The sequence below is a fragment of the Rhinolophus ferrumequinum genome, chromosome 15 (genome assembly GCF_004115265.2).
Source record: "Rhinolophus ferrumequinum isolate MPI-CBG mRhiFer1 chromosome 15, mRhiFer1_v1.p, whole genome shotgun sequence".
NCBI classification, from domain to species: Eukaryota; Metazoa; Chordata; class Mammalia; order Chiroptera; family Rhinolophidae; genus Rhinolophus; species Rhinolophus ferrumequinum.
Genome location: NC_046298.1, coordinates 24,043,186 through 24,050,887, shown reverse-complemented (window position 1 = coordinate 24,050,887; position 7,702 = coordinate 24,043,186). Strand labels below are relative to the sequence as shown.

The window sequence follows — 7,702 nt, the reverse complement described above, 5'->3', positions numbered from 1 at the left end:
GAACCGGCTGCCTTCAGAGTTAGGAGCATGGAGCTATAACCGCCTGAGCTACCGGGCCGACCCCTTGATGATATTTTTGAAGAACTGAAATACAAATAAAGCAATCATATAAATAACTAAGCAATATAAGTTGCTAAATACTTAAATGATAGTACAGATAACTTAAAAGTATGTACCAACATTCTCATTTAATTTTAATTAATAAATACCCCATTTCCTCTTTATAGTAAAATGAAAATATATTCTCAATGGAAAAGATACATTTAATACAAAAAGTATATTCACTTAAACATGGACCTTGCTCTTTATTACAATCTCCTTCTGCTGAGCCCAGTATCCTTCCTTCCTCAGAGGTAACTACTAACCATTGTTGGATATGTATTTTCATGCCTTTACATTGCATTTAAGTACCTATATACGTTTATACATGCACAGAGAATTTTATTTTACAAATGAAATCATAATATACATGTGTCTTCAAAGTGATTTTTCCCCTTAATTTTAATGTCTTTGGGTTATATTTCCAAGTTACCACATACAATGTATATTTACGTACATATAAAAGCAAGTCAGAAAAACTCGTAAAAGAAAACTTGCTGCATTAGTGGCTATACCTATTTAAATTTTGCGTTGATATTACCAGATTGCTATCAGCTTTAGCAAGTTATGCTCTCACCAAAAATGTATGAGAAAGCAATTTTATACTTTCTGGAGAACTTTTTGGAGGGCAAAAAACAACCAAATTAATAACTTGTTTTGTGATGGGTATCAGATTTTACATTTTTATACCCTTTGACACAGCAATTCCACCTCTAAAACTTAATCCTACAGAAATAATTACACAGGTGGATAAAGATATATCTTAAGGATGGCAGATGCAGCAATAGTTATAATCTTGAAGAATTGGAGACCGCTAAATGTCTGGCAAAAGGCAATTTGCTAAATGAATTATGATATGAGGGACTATATGCTCAAGAAGAGACATTTAATATGTCAAACAACCACCCAGCTCAGGGAATATATGTTCAAAGATCATAAACCCTAAAATCTAATGTTCTTAGTTCCAGCTGTCTTTGGACAGCTCCATAAACAGTTACCCCATGGGTAAGGGTTGTTAAGCTCTAGCAAATGAGGCAATGGAATATAGGATTTTAAATGTCTATTCTAAAGTGTTTTACTGTAATTTTTTAAAAAAGACAAAAAATACACAAAAACTTTGGACCTCAGGATTTAAAAGATGAGTATCAAAAGAAACCAATAGAAATTAGGAAGAAAAATTAAATCAGAAGAAAGCTATTAAAATTTAAAGTAGAAGTAAAAGCAGAAATGTTTGATAGGATACACGGAATTATAACAGATGCTTCCAATATCCATTCCTGTCTTCTCATTTACTAATAGAACTTCGATTTTTTAACAGTTTTTCAGATGGACATCTACTCAAGGTGCTCCTAGCACTCCCTTGCCTCATGCTGTGGCTCTATGACTACATTCTGGTAGATGGTATGCAAAGAAAAGTATGGTCAGGAACTTCTGGGAAGGCTAGTAAGGGGGGTTAAATTATTGGTGAAGTGATCCTTTTATCTTTCCCTCCTTCTACCTGTTGCTGGCGAGAAACATGACTCTGATCATTAGCTCTCCAACAGTTATTGTGAATTTTAAAGAGCACAAGGATGGAAGCCGGGCCTTGGGACCCAGAGCATGAAGACGAACTTTGGGTCCCTGATGATGGCAGGGTGCTGACATCCAGTCCTGGTCTGTACACCTCTGGGCCTCTTTTACATGAGACAGAAATGAACTTTTTTGTCTTGTTTAAGACACTGTTCCTTAAATTTTTGTAATAGATTACATGTTCTCTGACACAAAATATGCATTTTACTCTGTGTAAAGAATAAAAAAGGAAATCCCTGGCAAATCTGTCAGAGAGAGTGAGAATACATAGTGTTTATCAGATATAATCTTCAATTACAGAAAAGTTTAAGGGTTTATATTAAAGCATCTTGTACAAATTCATGACGATAAGTTTGGAAAATCTGTGAGAAATGGATAACTTGTTATCAAAACATAAAATATCCCATTTGACCCAGAATGATATAGAAAATTTGAACAGACCAATAACCAGAACCAAATTTGGTGGCAGGCTCGGATGGTTTTACTGCTGAGTTTCAACTAAATTCATACATCATGCAATTCCTATGTTAAATAATTCCTACTTTAAACAATTCCAGTCCACAGGAAAAGATGAAAGACCCTTAATTCAATGTATAAAGTATTGGAAAAATAGCATATGAGAAAAAAAAAAAGATGAATTCCAATTACAAATATAGAAGCGAATATTTCAAATAAACTATTATAAGTCTGACTACAGCTATCCATTTATAAAATTATAATATAAACAAATGGGATTAATTTCAGTAAAGCAAGGACTTCAGAAATAGGAACTTTATCAACTTATTCCATTATAACAACAAACTAAAGGATATCAATAGATGTTGAAAAACTATTCAATAAAATATAGAGCTATTGTGAATAACTACAATGAGAGCAGGATTAGAAAAAAGCTATTTAAGCAAATGGTATTTACTAAAGATAGCAAACAGTATTTTAAAGGGTAAATATTAAGGCCAGTTGCCATTAAAAACTGGAATCAGTACTAATCACTTCACATAGTTATGCATTTAATCTTCACATCAGCCCTTGGAGGAAGAATCTATTAACACCCCCATTTTAAAGATGGAAAAAATGAGGCAGAAATTGTTTAAGATAACTTAGCCAAGCTAGTTAGCAGTGAGCCAGGATTTGCATTCAGGCAATCATGTTCCAGAATTTTTTCTTACCTGCATCCAATCCCTTTTATTTGGTCTTCCGCGCACTCAGGCCCGTGCAGCATAATGATGTGAGGTCTACGATAAGCTTGTCTTGGTTCACGGGGTCTACCTTGTCCTTCAGAATCAGCTTCTCCACGCAGTCAAGGGCAGCCAATGCTACCGGCGGCGTTCCTCTGGCTGTCACGCATGCGTAGTGCTCACCGCGTAGATGAGCCCCGTGTGGTCCACACAGCCTGCGAGCGGTGTGAAGCGCACATGCGTCAGGGGCGACCAGCGTTGATGCTTCTCCAACATGGGGCTACTGACGATGCAGGACGGCCTCTCCAGCTTGGTGGCCTTGGCCTCGGGGGTCAGTGACGGTATCCAGAAATCAGACAGGGCTTTGTGCCGGTCCCTGCTTGCAAGTTGGGCATCGTTTGGGCCATGCCCTGAGGCAGCCTTGGGTGTGAGGGGTTTAGGGGGTGGTTCGCGATGCATGCCTTTTTCTCCTGGAAGCCCTGCACCTGGTCCTGCGCCATGGTCTCTGCAGCAGTTTCTGCTCCTCATGCCCTGCGCCCCGCCTCTGCTTGTAGGATTTCATCTGCCGGGCTGTCTCCTTCTTCTGGTGCAAAATATGCTCCAGGATGGCCTCACGCCCATACAGAAGCCATGTGGTGTGATGGTGGGGTTGTGGCAGGACTACAGAGAGAGGCATAGCAGTCCAAAGCCTCGACAGCATCCCAGCTCAGCTGAATGTTCTGGATCCTGCAACCTGAGGCCTTTGTGACCTCCTTGTCATGGGAAGTGTTCTTGCCCTACCCACCAGCCTCACAAACCACTCCTCATTCCTTTGTGGCTTTTTCCACCTTGCCCCTACACCGGAAAGGAACCAGAGAATGTTGTCATATTAAATTACCCAGCTCTGTTTTGATTGGTGTTTTCATGCTATTAATATATCTTTTTCCATCCTTTTACTCTTAACCTGCCTATTATTAATATTGAAAGTTGCTGTTTTGTGGATGACAAATGGTTCTTGCTTTGTATCTTGTTTGACGGTCTTTTACTTGTGGTGGTTAGAGAATTTACATTTGATGTTATTGATATGGTGAAATTTAAATCTGCCATCTGGCTACGGTAGTTGTTTTCAATTTGTCCCATCTATTCTTCCATCTTTTCCCCCCTTTTCCTGCCTCCTTTGGGTTAATAGAGATTTTTTTAATGTCGTTTTTCTGATAAGCTCACTGTATATCCAGATCAACACACAGTAGTCCTTACAAAAGATTTGTTTTTCCAAATGTGCAAACAATTTGCCTGGATAAAGTGAACTGCAAGAATTTCCTGCAGATAGTAGTGAAGTTAATTATCAGGTTGCAGTCTTATCGTTCTGCAGGAGGCTCTCCTGGAGCAAATAGTGAAGTTATGTTGTCTCAAGTCACCTCAACTGTCAGCCCAAGGAGCTAAGTTTAACTAATCCACACGGTAGGAGGATGGATCAAGTATGGCATTGTTAGACACTTGACTATTGTACAGGCCTGAAAATTAATGTAGCAGTACGAATTAACATGAAAATGAAGCCTCTCAAAAACAATGAAAAAACAAGTTGTTAATGCATGCAATACAGTATGAAATCATTCATGTAAATTCAGACACACATACGGAGTAAAACTACAAATAAAAACAGAGAAACGATTAGAAGAAATTTCAGAATAGTTCCTTGCCCCTTCCACAAGATAAAATAAGAGAAGGATGTGATCAAGGAGAGTCACAGTGAGTGAGAGTTTTGCTTCTACTTCCCATTTATTAAGGTGAGTGGACTATTCATGGTTTTTCAGTTTATACTTGTTTAAACTCTGTATACATTATATATTTTTCATTTTTAAAAATATTCATAATTCAAGAAAGCAAAATGCTAAACTTGTATAGAACTTAAAATGTGCTCTCACCCTCTTCCCTCTTCTAATCAAGTATCACCTGGCATTTAGTCACCAGTAAATCAGGGCATTTTCAAATTGCCTCCACACTTCAGCCCTCAGTTTTATTCTGCAAGATAAAGAGAAACTGTTTTTATAACTGCTAAAGTTCCTTACAGAAATAAAATGTTTTTATTTTATAACAATATTTGAAACCCTGTCCCCCCCCCAAAAAAAAAGAAATCTTGGAATCAGAGTCTGCCATTACTCTATTTTGATCTTTCTTTGGATCAACAGCTAATACAACATGAACAAGAAATGACATATTTACAATAAATGTTGTAGAAAAGAGACATGTTGATGACATGATTATTAAGTTAAAAACCCCATGAAACTATAAACTATGAAAATTATGAAGAGAGTTTGATAAAGTAGTGAACTAAATATATAAAGTGCTCAGTGTTCCTTCTATGATAAGTGCTAAGAAGAAAAAAGAAAGTCAGATGCTGGGTTAGAGGTTGTCCATGAAGCTACTTAGTTTAAAGTGATCAAAGAAGGTATCTCTGAAGAGATAACATTTCAGCAAGACCTTGAATGATTAAATCTGTCTTGCCCTGAGATGGAGGAGGAGTGTCAAATGCTAAACTTTAAGAAGGAGGTATTTGATTGAAAGGACCTCAAGGACACAGAACAGTTTTCAGGGAAAGGTTGGAAAATACTGGTTTGGGTTCCAAAAAGAAACTTGCTGAGTATAGCACAGAGAGAAAGAGCATCTTCCCTAGCTTCCAGGCATTCCGCTGATTTGGGCAGGCTGGTTGATGGGGAGGCAGGCCAGGAGATGGGAACGACTCTTTACAAGTCTCAGGTTTAGCCTCACTGTGGGGGAAGAGCATGCCCTTCTCCTTCAGCCTGCTGGTTTGGGATATGTTGGAAACATTCTTTTCCTGCTAGGGAGCTAAAAAATTCCAATAGCTAAAGACCACCCGGGGCAAACCTTTTGTTTAACAAAGTGGGTTTATTGACTTACTGCAATGAGGGAGGGCATACTGGGTGAACCCTGAAGTGTCTCTTAGTAAGAAGGAGCAGTGAGGGATTGTTGTTGTTATTGTTTTTATAATGAGGCTTGGGTTTGTGTTCAATGACTCTTAGGAGGGGTTAGAGTCAGCAGGAATCATCTTTGAATTGTTTGCTGTCTTTGAATTGTTGCAAAGCTGGGCTGGGGACATCTTTTTAGGAATCAGTAGCCCTCAAAGAAGAGGGTCATTATGCTCTTCTCCAGCTGCAGAATGACCTTTGGAGAAATACTCTTTAATGTTAACTTTGCAGTTGGCTGTATTGTGTCTGTTATCACAATCTGGTTAATGGCAGGCCTGATATTTCACACCTCAGAGGAAAAGTATAAAATGTCCCTGACATTTTTAGGAAATCAGGGCTGTGATCAGTAGTGTTTGTGGCCCCATTGTTCTTGAAGTGCAGAATGAACCCACAGAATAGCCACAGGCTGGCTTTAAATAGACTAACTATCTGCCACCCAAGTCAGATTGGCCCTACTTTAGGAATAGTCATAATTGGATTGGCCCATTTTGTGGAACTGCACATTGAATCCAAATACTTATTTTTCCTATTGAACTAAAAAAATTTATTTCCCCAAAATATTACCCAAGGAAAAACAACCTAACAAACCAGTTCAAATGAAAGTTTAACCAATCTGGCTTTTTCTATTTTTTTTATTGTGAAAAACACATAACATCGAATGTACCATCTTAACCATTTTTAAGTGTACCGTTCAGTGGTATATTCACATTATTGTGCAATACAGCCCTAGAACTTTTTCATTTTGCAACATTGAAACTATTCTTTAAACAGTACTTTCCCCCTCTCCTACCTCCCCTTAGCTCTTGGTAACCACATTTCTATTTTCTGTTTCTATGATTTTGACTATTTTAGATATATCACATGAATGGAATCATACAGTATTTGTCCTTTGGCACCTGACTTACTTCATTTAGCATAAATGTCCTGGAGGTTCATCCATGTTGTAGTCTGATAAGATTTCCTTCTTTTTTAAGGTTGCATAATACTCAGTTGTATGTATATACTGTTTTGTCTCTGGATACCCTTGGTTGTTCGCAGAATGTTAAAGAATTCACAAGACTCAAAAGGAATAGAAGTTAGAAAGTTTATTTAAGAGGAAAACTGCCAGAGAAGCCAGGAGTAGAGTCTCAAGCAGATTGCTGTAGACAATTGCACCTAACTTTAAGTTAACTTTTTCTTATATAGGAAAGGGTAGGTAAATTTCCTTACATTAGAGATGTGATGCCTAAACTCGGGACATTTGACATGTAGCCTGAGGTCATTTGATTGACATATGTTAGTTATATAACTAGTTTCTTTCTGAGCATGTTCTTACCCAGCATGCATACAGCAAAACCCGTGGGGGGATGGATGTAGGGGGAGGGGGCAAACCATAATGTTCATTTTATTTTAATGGTATTTTAATGAGGTTGGAATTCAAACAAAGGACAGGCTCCATCAGTGTGCACTGGTGTTAAAACTAGATCACTCCCTTTAGGGTCTTATCTTCTCTTTCTAAGGGTGTTCCGACAGCTTAATTTATCTCTAGAGGATGAGCCTGGGTGTCCCGGGGGAAGGGGGGAAAGTATGCAGGCCTGGGCAGTCCCGCTTTGAGCTCACTTTTATGAACGCCTTTTCTGCTTCATCATACACCACCTGTACTTTATCCATTCAGCTGTGGATGGACAGTTGGGTTGCTTCCCCCTCTCGGCTATTGTAAATAAAGCTGTCATGAACATGGATGTGCAAATATCTCTTCAAGATCCTGCTTTTAGATCAAACAAACAAACAAAATCCCGCTTTGAGTTCATTTGGTTGTATATACCCAGAAGAGGAATTACTGGATCACATGGTAGTTCTATTTTTAATTTGAGGAACTTCCGTACTGTTTTCCATAATAGCTGCACCATTTTG

General features: G+C 38.2%; 1 pseudogene; it reads right to left on the bottom strand.

The window, feature by feature from the left end:
• Positions 1-2,850: 2,850 nt before the first annotated feature.
• On the bottom strand, positions 2,851-7,459 carry LOC117035323 (nitric oxide synthase-interacting protein-like; annotated as a pseudogene).
• Between the last annotated feature and the right edge of the window lie 243 nt (positions 7,460-7,702).